The sequence below is a fragment of the Rhinopithecus roxellana genome, chromosome 12 (genome assembly GCF_007565055.1).
Source record: "Rhinopithecus roxellana isolate Shanxi Qingling chromosome 12, ASM756505v1, whole genome shotgun sequence".
NCBI classification, from domain to species: domain Eukaryota; kingdom Metazoa; phylum Chordata; class Mammalia; order Primates; family Cercopithecidae; genus Rhinopithecus; species Rhinopithecus roxellana.
In genome coordinates, this window is record NC_044560.1 from 51008613 (window position 1) to 51021914 (window position 13302).

At 40.5% G+C, this 13302-nt stretch overlaps 1 protein-coding gene across 2 annotated transcripts in view; it reads left to right on the plus strand.

The window, feature by feature from the left end:
- DAB1 (DAB adaptor protein 1) overlaps nt 1-13302 on the plus strand; it is a 1267144-nt gene that overhangs the window by 355035 nt on the left and 898807 nt on the right. For both annotated transcript variants that reach the window (XM_030913327.1, XM_010365734.2), the window contains one exon: nt 11324-11486. The gene's annotated coding sequence lies outside the window, so the exon portion shown is untranslated. The remainder of the gene's footprint in view (nt 1-11323; nt 11487-13302) is intronic.

Here is a 13302-nt window from a genome sequence, read left to right on the forward strand (position 1 = left end):
CCCACATCGCATCATTACCCCTACCTTACCCCTACATGGCAAGGAATATGGAGGAAAAGATTGAATTTGTTTCTGATTTAGTACATGTGTGTGTGTGTGTGCGCGCGCGCGCACACACACACACACAATGTAGATACATGCCAGAGATATCAAAGATCCGCTGGTTATATGTCCTAGCACTTTATGAGTCTTAATTCATTTAATCCCACCACAATCCTATTAGCCTAGTGACTATGATTATCCTTTTTTAAACCAAGTGGGGGCAGAGAGGTCAAGTAATTCACCAGGGATCATAAGCTGAGAAGCGATGTGCTGGAGTTGGAACCCAGGCAACAGAGCTTTGGTGACTGTGGACTTAACCACTATATTTGCTCCCTGACATTTTTTGTATTAAGTTCCCTTGGTCCAAAGTCTTCCATGTTTGGTATAAAATCTTCATCAAAAAGTTGCCTGCTGTGTACATGGGACTGCACTATTATTTCCTACAACTTCATGTGGATCTGTATTTACCTCAATAAAAATGTCAACTAAAAAAGTTGACTAGCATGATGCATGTCTACAAACAGTTTTCTCGAGTAAAGTGAATTAAAAATTTAAGATAGACACAACTAATTTTAGAGATAAAATCACTTTGCAAATGTAAAGAAATATGGAAAAATCCCAGCCATTGGTAGTAGTAGACTCAGAAATGAGGTAGGTCAAAGTCCCAGTCACCCTCTGTCTGGGGGAAACCCCTTAACTTGTCTGAGTCTCAGTTACCTAAATACATAAAATGGGATAGTGATACCTACTTCATTGCATTGTTAGGAAAAGGCAGGTTTGTTAGAGTCCAAAGGTACTCTGAGCCTCGCTGTGTCACCCTGAGTAGAGGGGCAGTAGGGACCAGCTGCAGGGGAGAGACTACTGGGGTTTGCCTGTCATCTGCTGCCAGTTACTTCTTCAGCCCCTTTCTTCTACCAGTTTCCCTGGAACCCATTCCTTCCTGCAGGACCCGCTCTCAGATTGTCATGTCAACTTCATGGGGACCGAAACATCTGCTCTTTTCAGTTCAACATGCTTCGCTTTCCCTTCCCAGATAAACTGGATTCACATTATCTCAGTTTAAATCCCGGTTTTGCTGTGTAGCTGCTGGCAAGCCACTTCCCCAGCTGGGTCTAAGCTTTCCCATCTGTAACATGAAGTGGTTGCATTGTGACTACAAGGTGTCCAAAGCTCCTCCTCCTCTAATGTTCCTGCATTCCCTACAAGGAGTGAGAAATGCCTACTCTTCCATCCATCTTTGTGTCATCCCAAGCTGCATTTCCTTGCCATTTTCCTATCCCTTCAAAAATATTGGCCTCGGGCGATGGGAGTGATACAATTTTAAGGCTGTTGTATTAGGGAAAAGGTATGAGCTGGGCAGCCCAACCTTAGCATGTATGAGGTCTCCATTATGAAGGCATGAAGCAGCCTCTAACCAAGGGAATTGAGAAGATGTGCTAATTGGAAAGACTCAGTGTTGCTAAACTGAAAATTTTTGTGAAATCAATTGAGAGAAAAATCAATATGGGATTTTTTTTTCCACAATGAGAAGACAAGGTTCCCACACAATTAAGAATCGGGCTATGGTTTCCACACTCTGCCTGTCTTGTTCTCTTGTTCCTGTGCCACAACTGTTCATCAGAAATAATTAAACATTTTCCCATGGGCAACAATTACTTGCTTAAAATATTATGAGTAAGGAGAATACATTTATAATTACCTAACCTTTCTGAAGGTGAAAATATATATTATCCTTTGATAGAACATAGAAAGGAGTTCCTGGATCTGCCAGTGTGCTCTGCTCTATCCATCCTGATTACGCTAATTGCCTTAAGGAATAGAACAATACTTTTTTACACATGCAGACCTTCACTTTCATTTTCTGTAACTTTTAGGGATCAAACCATGGTTTCTTTTTCTTGTTGTTTTTGTAAGTCATTAAACGGCCAGCCTGTAGCTATTACGATGGCCAGATAGTGTCTGAACTGCCCCAAAGCTATAATAATGAGAGTGTTGACATCTCTCTTTTCTTTGGAGTAGGTCTTATTTTTTGCCACAAGCAGACACAAACTATGAATCCAGTGCTTCATGTTTTCACTAGTTTTCTGATTTTGCTTTAAACACACGCACAGTGGAAGCAATAAATCAATAATCACAATGGCTGACACTTATTAAGTGCTCAGGGGCCTATTTCTAAATACTTTATGTATGCTATCTCATTTAATACTCGACAATTCCATGAGGAAGGTTACTGTTAATGCTCACATCATAAAGATGGGAGAGCTTATATATAAGAGACCTTAAGCCCAGAGATGTTAAGTAACTTGCCCAGGATCACACAGCTAATAGGTGGTGAAGCCGGGGTTTGGTCAGAGACTATTCCCTTACCACTCCACTGAAGTCTTTCTCAGATTTCTCTATCAAGCTATTTTGGTCCAGTGTTTTTTGTTAACTGGCAAAGAACATATTTCCTATAAAATATTCATATGAAAGAGCTGACTACAATCATGCTTTCACATTCAAGCTTTTTTTTTTTTTTTCCTAATTTGTTTGGCCTTAATGTTCATTGTCAAGTTGACGAGCATATAATAGTAATAGTAGCAGTAATAATAATAATAACAATAATAACAATAAGAGTAGTGGTACCACTTAGTGAGTATATGCCCTAGGCTAAGCACTGATCTAGGACTTTCCCTTCATACATGATAGTGATACTGGGTAGATAATATCATCCTTGGTTGACATGAAGAAACTGAGACCCAGAAGGGTTGTGTGACATACCTAGGGTCACACAGCTAATAGGTTGTAAAACAGGGACATCAAGGCAAGTGCCCATCCCACTCAGCCAGTTTTAGCCCATATATTATAAGCCAAGCACTTTCCTTGGCTCTGTCAATACCAAAGTAAATCAAGCCTCATCCCTTCTGCTAGCCTGGTTCTTGGTTGATTCACATATTCACCAGGTTTTGGGGTCAGTAGTTGGTATAGCCACATGCATGCTTTCCTCTGTAATAGTATCTCTTTTATTTTAGGAAAACTGGGTTTTGATAGTTCTTTCATAGGCTGTAAAGTTATATACCATTTTGTTGAAATTCTGCAGGAGATTTTTAAAAACAGCAGTATGCATATTTGTGTTTGCATTCACCATTGTTATGAGGATATTATCTTGGAACTCAGTACCTTTCTCTGACTTTGATTCTATTCTTCACTCCATAATGGCAGGCAGTGAAACTCTGTATTTAGTATTAGCTCATTGTCCAAACTAGATTACTGTGCCAGGAATTATTCTAGGAATACAAAAATAGTTTAAAATGTGGGTATCTACCTCTCAATGAGTAGTTACTTCTTATTTTATGAATATGTCAACCTTTCTTGCTACACTGTATGCTTCCTGAGGGCAGGGACCAGGGCTGTCTGGGTCCTCACTGTATCCTGAGTGCCTGACACAGAGATCCCAGTGAAAAGTGTACAATACTCTAATGGTTGATTTAGTTGTTTCTGGAATATCTAGAGGCAATAATATAATGGTTAAGGCCACAAGTCTGTAGCCAGACTGCCTGGTTTCAAGCCTTAATTCCAACATTAATTAGCTGTGTGACCTTGGGCAGATTACTTAGCCTCTCAGCTTTTTCATCTATCATATTGGGATAATGAAATCATAGTATTTACCCCCATAGGTTTGTCCTGGGGATTAAATTAGTAAATATGCATCACAGCCTTGGACAACAGGGTTTGGCACACAGGCACTAGGTAAGTGTTGGCCATTGTTACCCATAGTTACCCATTAGACTTGAGTATCATTTATAACTTGAAAAGGACTTATTTTTTAAGAAAGAACACCAGTCCTTCACTATCTACTTTTTTTTCAGCTTTCAAAGGGCTACCGTGCATTTTAATCTTCCCTTTTCAGGATTATATACAGCCATACAGGTGTGAGCACTGCAAGCCTTTTACAAACTTTCATGAGGAGCTGTACGTCTACATTGTAGCAATTTGCTACAATTTGCTCAGACCAATTTATGTATGTTGTCTTTAAATTGTGTGATGTGAGTGGATTATTTGAATGGGCTGTAAAGTTTTAATTGGTGCAGCTGATAAACCTTCCGTCTCCCACCCCCTACAAACCCTTGGGTGTTTCATGTTTCACGGCACAGGGCAAAATTAACTCCTGACTGATCCTTTCCCTTTTGCTGTTGCCCCTTACAAACCTTTCTCCACAGGGCAGCCAGAGTGATCTTTTCAAATGCAAATCAGTTAAGATACTTCTGCTTAAACCCTTCTAGGTTTTTTTTCCCATTGCACTAAGAATCCAATCCAGACTGTTCCCTGTGAAGTACAAGGCTCACCTCACACCATGTGTCAGGCACGTCAGCTTCCTTTAGGTTTCTAAAGCGTGCCAAGCTCCTTCTAAGACCAGGGTGTTTACCTTTGTGAATCCTTCTGCAATATTCTCTCCTGGTGATTCAGGAGGTTGGCATTTTCTCATCTTTGTGGGATCAATTTAAGATGTCATTTCCTTAAAGAGGCCTCCCCCAACCTCCCTACCTAAAATGAGCACATACCATATCTCCCCCTGTCAGCGGTGGCAAATCCATGCAGGTCTGCAGCCATCTCAATTCTTGCGTCCTTAGAAGAAAGAATTTGACTGAGTGACAGAGAGCAGAAGGAGAGACAGAGGCAAACTGTAGAGCAGGAGTGAATGTTTACTAAAAAGCTTTAGAGCAGGAACAAAAGGAAGGAATGTCCACTTGGAAGAGGCCCAAGTGGGCAACGTGAAGAAAATGTGCAGGCTCTGACCTTTTGACCTGGGGTCTTACACGTTGGCATACTTCCAGGGTCAGGTGTCCCTTCTCCCCTAATTCTTCCCTCAGGGTTGGCTGTCCACAAGCGCAGTGGCCTGCTAGTGCTTGGGAGAGCATGCACAGTGTGTTTACTGAGTTGTATGCATGCTCAATTGAGGTGTTCTTCCCTCCCCTGCAGGATGCCCCTAGGAGGCCGTATACAAGTTAAAACGCTGCCATTTTGCCTGTTAGTGCTCAGGTGTCAGCCCTCTTACCCAACTCCTGAGATCTTATCAGGAAGGTACTGATCACCAGTTTCAGATTTTTCCTATCTATAGAGAGCCTGCCTTTCCTTGGTACTGGCTGCAACCAATTATTATTTTAGAGAGACGGTTAACAACCTCCTAACCATCACCTGATGGTGATCTGACATTCCTGGTGGTGGTGGGAGCCTTTCCTGCCCTGTTTATGTCTGACTAGCTACTTGCTATGACACCCCTGCCACCCCATTATTCTTTATTTTAGCATGCTGTTTATTTCCTTGTTACAGCATTTCCTGATCTTAATTATTTTATTTCCTTATATGTTTGTTTGTCTCTTGCTGGCCTTTCTTGATAGACTGTATGCTTCCTGAGGGCAGGGACTAGGGCTGCCTGGCTCCTCACTGTATTCTGAGTGCCAGGCACAGAGAATTCCAGTGAAAAGTACACAGTACACTGACAATTGATTGAGTTGCCTCTGGAATATCTAGAACAAAAAATACACCATTTGATTTTGGCTTATGCTCTAAATGTCGTTTGCTAACTTACATGATTTCTGTATTTTCTCCCCTGTATTATCCCCTCAAAGACTGGAGAGATGGTGTGTATGTGTGTGGCTGTTGTCCAACCTGTCGTTTCCAGACTACAGATCTACTATGCCTCCAGTCCCCTAACTCCAGCACATTTTTTTCATTTTTTCACTCATACCTCTAAGACCCTCCAGAGTCCGTAGGAAGCACCCCTCACCCCGGTCTTAATCACCACTTGCTCCTCCTACTCGCCCATAGGCTCCATGCCACTCTTCCTGCTTTCTATCTCTTCTTTCTTGTATTCTGTGTTTCCTCTTATTTCTTCTTCACTTTTCAGCCTTCTTATGAGAAGAAAGCCCACCACTTTGAATGATCATCAGCCAGTCAGAACCTTCCTCTACTCTAGTGATTTCTTCCCGCCCCCCTCAATTTGCTGTACCATCTGCGAATCTGAGGAGCTTGTAGAAAATTTCCTGTGTGCAAGCTCACCCACATAGACTGTGATTCACTAGGTTGGGGTGGAGCCAGCACTTCATTAATGTATAAAGTTCCCCAGGGAACTCCAATATGCAGCCAGTCTAAGAACCAAATCTATGTGAAGAGTGCTTCATACTCACTGGGCCTTTGGGTTCTTCTTAGAGGCCTGTCCTTAGCTTCCCTGCATAAAGATCCTGAGCTGTTCTGGGAGCATGCAGGGCAGAAGGCTGGTCCCTTGATAGCCACCAAGACTTTGCTGTAGTCAGGCTTAGTGACATATTCCCAGGCTTGTTACCCTGTTGTCTTGTTCATAAAAAATATGTTTTAGCCTTCTAGATATCTAGTTTTGCAAATCAGTGTCAGGTATAGAAAGAATCCTGTCACTTGAACAGCATATTCAATAATTTTAAAGGTCAAGACCTGTGTGGAAATTAGCTTTCAGCTATTGAAACACACTGACTTATACATACATAACAGAAAATATGGTCCTATGGCACACTGGATATTTATGCATATATAAATAGCCTGTTAGATATACTGATAAGCAATATCTCAAGTACTCACTGATGATCATGTCCAGCATAGTAGGAAAACAGTGAAAGTGAAGAAACAGGTTTCATTTTAAGGACACTGCAGTAATAGCTCTTGATTATAGAGTGCCTACTTTATGACAGGCACTATGCTGCAGGTTATGCTCAAATACTCATCACAACCCAGAAAAGTAGGAAACACAAGCTCGTGAAAGGAAGGAAACTCACCCAGGATAATACAGTAAAATGTGCTAGTGGCAGGATTCCATGCCAGACATTCTGAGCTCAGGCACCGCCAGCTCTCCATCACACACTCCTTACCATCGATGACACCAGTGTGCAATGAGCATGCTCCCTGTGAATGGGCACCTAGGAACAAGGCTACCCACCTAGGAACAGGGCTGCCCACAGAGGAGGGTAGGAGAATCTGTCCCCAGAACCCTTGCCCACACTAAATATTATTTATGTTTTAATGAGTATTACTAATTTGACAAGTAAAATATTCACATATTGATTTAATTTACATATTTTTTTCAGATGTTGATGCAGATTAATATTCTCATTTGTACACTATCTGATTTAAGTCTATTCTATTGGTGATAAAACACCAGGACAGGCTTGTTTCTTTGAACAATTAAAGTAAGAAAGGGGGAAAGAATAATAAGCTTTTGAGCACTGATTTTATATTTATCTATCAATTAGTCATCAAGGTAGAGAAGAACAAATTCTTAGTCATCCTCACCAAAAGATTGTAAAGTACATTTTGTTTCATTTTTCAATTGGCCAAAAATTGTGTCTTCTAACCGTTTGGTGTCTAGCAGTAAAACTGAAGTCACTAGCAAAATGTCTGTTTTGATAAATCGGGAACAAAAAGACCAAAACTAATGACTTCCACAATGGTAGGTGCCCTGGGAAATACAATATAGAATAGTGGAATCGAGGGCTTGTTTACTATGATTCTGTATATCCATCTGATGGGGAGTATAAATAGGTTTCTTTACACAAAGGGACCCAGGGAATGGTGAATCGGGGAATAATTGACTTGTCTCGGTATGTTTGTGAATGTGCATTTTTATCTGATGGCAAATATGCTGTTGGCCTTTGAGTCAGTCACCCACCATAAAATTTCCTCAGCCTCATATGAACCAAGATAATGTGCCCATCCCCCCCTCAAAGAAAACATTTCAAATTAGCATTAATCATCCAATGTCGTGGTCGGGGCCCTACGGTGAAAGCCACCTACTGCAGCTGAATGCCATTCAGCAGGCAAGAAGTGATTTGCAATATAATTTAAATGAAGAGTTGGTTTCTTTTCCTATTTAGAACACACCAGTATGGAAAACTGATTGTCAGACATTCTGGTGATGTGCATCAACTTGGCTATTCACTCAGAAAATGAAGTTTCCTGAGACACCCGCACATTTAATTTATTTTTTTTCCTATGAAGTTAACTTCAGCTTGTTAAATACAATGACTATCCAAACCACAGAAAAACCAACACCATTAATTTTAATGCTTATAATGTAATGGAAGGAGATTATATTCATTTGGGATTTTTCTCCTTTTAATAGAATGTTTACTTGCCCCTCTTCTTATGAGTTAATTATTATCTTCTCTCCATAATGCTCTGCTTGTATCTGAGCAGCAAACAGAGTCTGTTAATGTCTTGAGTTTATAGATTACTGGTGATTCTATCATTTTGCAATGTCGATCACTAAAGCTTCAATAGCTTGCCAGTATGGTAAGTGAATATGTGACTGATAGAAATGCAACTACTTCCTTACAGAACTCTCCTGTCTATTTTTATAAAACATTTAGTTTTAGCACAGTGTCTTTTCTATGCGTTGACTGGCATATTGAAGGACTTTTCAGTAAATTATACAGTAGTGAGTTAAGAATTGGTGAATTCTGTTATCATTTGGGTATTTATGTTTAATTCATCAGTTTATTCATTTAATAGACACTTAGTGAGTACCTGGCTTATTTCAGTAGTGTGCTGAGTATTAGGGATTAAGACATAGTCCCCATGTTCAGGGAGCCCACAGTTCTGAGCAGGAATTGCCATAAGGAATTGCAGCATAGGCTCAATGAGATGAGTGGTACAAAAAATCTGGGTATAAAGGGTAATAGAGGGTGCAATGGAAGAAGCTTTTCCTGGAAAGAAGACTACCAAAGAAGGCTTTGCAGATACTGGAGCTGATCTTGAAGTCCCAGATCTTGAGTTCTTCAAGTTGTCAGTAGAATGATTTGTGAGGGTGGGAGGAGGCAGTAAAGGCAGAGGGAACAGCATATGCAAGGTAGTGATTAAAAAAAAAAAAGAAAACAAAGTAGTGATGAACACCTATTGAAAATCTTCTGTATGTTTTTAAGTAATAAAAGCTGACATTTTCTAAACTTACCATTTGTCAACCACTGTTTCAAATTCTGACATCTGCAAACTCAAGCCTCACTCTGACACTTTGAAGTAGGTATTATCAGCACTCCTTTTTACAAATTAAAATACATGCCTGGAGAGATTCAGTAACTTGCCAAATGTCACACAGCTGGTAGGATCAGGAAAAAGACTAGAACTCAGGTTCTTTAAGGCCAAAGTCTACAAGTTTAAATATTACACTAATATTTCAGTGTAATATGGCATCTTTACTCTTTAGATCCCTTACTCCAGCTGTGCAGAGAAGACATGCAAATAGTGGCTGCCATTCATGACAGTGTCTAAGAGGGGATAACAGCAGCAGCTATGACTTACAGAGAGTGTTAAATGAGATATGAAATGTTAAATGAGATATGAAGTATACGAAGGGCTTAGAACAGTGCCTGGTACATGGCAAATAATTTGTTAACTGCTGGGGTTATGATGATTAATGTGTTAAGGGTAGTAGAATATGCCAGGTGCAGTGGCTCATGCTTGTAACCCCAGCACTTTGGGAGGCTGAGGCAGGTGGATCACAAGGTCAGGAGTTTGAGATCAGCCTGGCCAACATGGCGAAACCCAGTCTCTACTAAAAGCACAAAAATTAGCTGGGCGTGGTGGCATGCACCTGTAATCCCAGGTACTCCAGAGGCTGAGGCAGGAGAATTGCTTGAACCCGGGAGGTGGAGGTTGCAGTGAGCTGAGATGATACCACTGAGAAATTTGGAGTTGGTGGCATTTGATGTAGACCTGGACTCCTTAATCGATTATTTCAGCAAGAGAAAGCAGAATGCAGAGATGAAAGCTGACTGGAAAATTCCATTATGTTTAAGAACAGTAAATAAACTAATTTGATTAAAGCAGAGGTCTTTAAAGAGAAGCAGAAAGACTAAGATTAAATAGGAGGGTAGAAATTGCTTATAATTAATTATATTTGTTGAGTGATTGGTACTGTTTATATTTTGGTTTTAGTCATCATAACATTTTCCTGGGATTATAGACTCATTTTTTCCTTTTGAAGAAAATGAGGCTCAGATAATTGATGTAATATTTCTCAGGTCATCCAGCAATAGTAGTTAAACTTGGACTTGAACTCAGACCTGTGTTAAAGTGCCATGTGCTTTTGACCACACCATACTTTCATTTTGCAGCTCTGATCTTTCTAACACATCATCAATATTTATAGAATAATTTTTCTAGTGAAAGGGGTAGAAAAAAAGTAAGAACATATTTTGTTAATGTTTCCTTCTTAGGGTTCTGCTTATCAATCACTATAGCCCAACATTTCCCCAGTTAATAGCCTGTGTCTGCTTTCATTAAAATAGAAAGAACTGGTCTCTCTGTTTGATTTCCTGTACACACATATACCCCTCAGGTTTCCTATTTGTGTGTATCTGTTATAACATATACCATCAATAATAAGCCATTGCCTGAAATGAGACCTAACAGTTAAGAGTATGAACTTTGAAGGACGGCAGGGTGCCAGGGCTAGATTCCTGGCTCTGCCCTTCATAGCTGTGGTCATAAGCAACTTTTCTACATTCTCTATGCTCCTATTTCTTTATCTGTTTAATGACAGTTATAATAGTACCTACATTATTGGTTTGCTGTTATGAATAAGTGGATTAGTACATATAAAAACTAAAAACTATGCTTAAAATGCTATGATAATTCATTTAATATTAGCATCATTGTGGCTTATAATCTAACATCTATTGAGATGAAGATCTGTGATTAGCTCTGTCCTTGATCTGTTTGTGTTTCTATAAAGGCATGTCTGAGACTGGGTAATTTATAAAGAGAAGAGGTTTATTTGACTCACAGTTCTGCAGGCTATACAGAAGGCATGGTGCCAACATCTGCTTCTGAGGAGGGACTCTGACTGCTTCCCCTCATGGTGGAAGGGGAAAGGGAGCCTGCATGTGCAAAGATCACACAGCTAGAGAGGAAACAAGAGATAGAGGGGTAAAATATACAATTTATACCTTTTGAATTTTAGACTGTGTACGTATAACCTAGTCCAACATTTTAAAATAAAGATGAATGAGCATGTTTGCTTTTATTCATGTCCTTCCCATAACCTAGCACAGTGCTAGGCTCAGAGACCCTGACAAGTTCCCTTTTGTTTAGCCCAGCACACGTCCTATGGCTCTCTGTGCCCCATGACTACCTACCCTACATGTACCATGCACACTTTCAAATCATACGCTTCATCCTGAACCATTCACTTCAAACCCCATTGTGATGACCATTGTACTTTATCCTCTTTCTCCTTTGGTTTGCCTTCAAAATTGACATCACTTTTTCATTGCAGCTATTTCCTTGGCTTCTCTCCATGACGATTCCTGACTTGTGGCCCTGGCAGTCTTGGGAAGACATCATCCAGCTTCTTCAATCCAGACCCTGGGCCCCTCCTTTCCCCAGGATTGCCCCCACCCAGCCTGGACACATTGACTGAACTGTTTTCTAGGACACTGGTGAGTAAAATGCTTGGCTACTTCATGAAAACAGTTCCAATCATCCCCTCCCAATACCATCTCCTCCACTTTTGAGCGTGATTTTGTTTCTTTCAAAAGTGGCTCCAATACTCTTCCTTTCTGGAACTGCCTCTCCTGTAGTGAATACTCCAAGGTTCATTATTTGTTTAATCACTGACTTATTCAATGAGGTGGTAGCCAGCAGAATCTGAGAACTGAAAGGTGCGTGCCTTTGTCCCCCTCCTGTGTGGTTCCATTCAGGGTTACTTGTCTCTGACTTAGATTGGAGACTAAATGGATTAGAATAAAACCAATTTAAGGGAAAAAAGAAATGTTCACAGAAACAGAAATAGAGAGTCCTGCTATCTTGGCTGCCTAAGATCTGCAGGCCTCACCAAGGAATTTAAAAAGTAATGTTTCTTATCATAAGTGACAGAAATATGCTGCTTTCTGCATCAATAGATATGAAGATTAAAGGGTCTGACCGTATTAAACAATTTTGCACAGCACCAGGCACTCTGGGCTGTGCTCTCTGCCTTATTACCCTTCATCGTGTGGCTATTTCAGGCCCAATTTAAGAATACAATGCTGTCTGGCTTTGCACATTGACATCCTTTAATTTAAACTGTCTTGTGGGAGAATTAAGAAATTATGGAACAATTATTCGCCCTCAGTTGAAAGCTGGATGACATCCTGAGATTCTTGTACATTAGCCATTTGAATTGATTAAGTCACGTAATTGAATTACACCTTTGCCCCCATAATATCTTGTGGCACATATGTTGGTGGTTCTTGTTGGGAAATGCTTCCATAAAAATAGGAGAGGGGTTGGTATTAGAGATTGACCTGGATATCAAAGAAAACCTCAGAGCGGAGTGGGCTGACACTCTGAGATTCTGTGAGGGAGGTTGATTAACAGAGCAAGTGTTCTATTTGGAGTTGCAATGGAAGTTCACAGATCAAAACTGTATGCATGATACAGTGTACCTCCTTCCTTAATCTCTCTTTGCATTGTCCTTGAACATTCGGCTTCAGTGGCTGGCATTCATTCTCAAGGCTTTTTCTAACATCTCCCATGGACAAAAAAACTGGGTTTTGGTGTACCTTCCTTTGTCTTACATGGTTTCCCAAATATGCTTCCATTAGAGTAGCTACCACAATGCTGACAGGTTTCTTTCACCAGGCGATGAGGCTGGAAACCACGTCCAGCTTACCTAGGTTAGTAATAGCGCTCAATAGGTGTTTGCTGAGCGAGGTTTTATTAGTAAGTCTCCATGGTTTTGTCTCTGTTTCCTTTTGTTTCATGGTGTGAAAGGAGGTAGAATCTGTTAGTAATTTTGTTAGCATCATTCTTAAGTAGGAGTTTTTTCACTACTTGTGTTATTAGACAATTTCATAGAGGGTTTATTAAAGGCCAACTCTATCTGCTTAACACCTATGAGGCGCCTATTATGTACAAAAGCTAGGCTGGATGCTGAGGGGAAAAATTAGCCAAAACATACTTCCTTTTCTTTAGAGGAGCTCAAAATCCAGTGGGGGAATTGAAGAGGTCTGTGCAAGAAATAGCTCTGGTGACTGAGCAAGCACGTAGGAGGCTGTTCCATGGTCTAGGACTCTGAGAAGGGGCCATGGTACATTCCATTTCATTCCTCTCTGAAGTTCGTACTGTCGTTGGTCTGCCCTGTGCCCCCTCCCACATCGTCCATTTTGGAATCCAGCAGAGAGGAAAACTCTTAGACTAATGTCCTGTGGACAGGCTGGATGTGTGCCTTTCATTTAAAAACTCCTCTAAAGGAGAGAGGTTTTAAAGCACTGT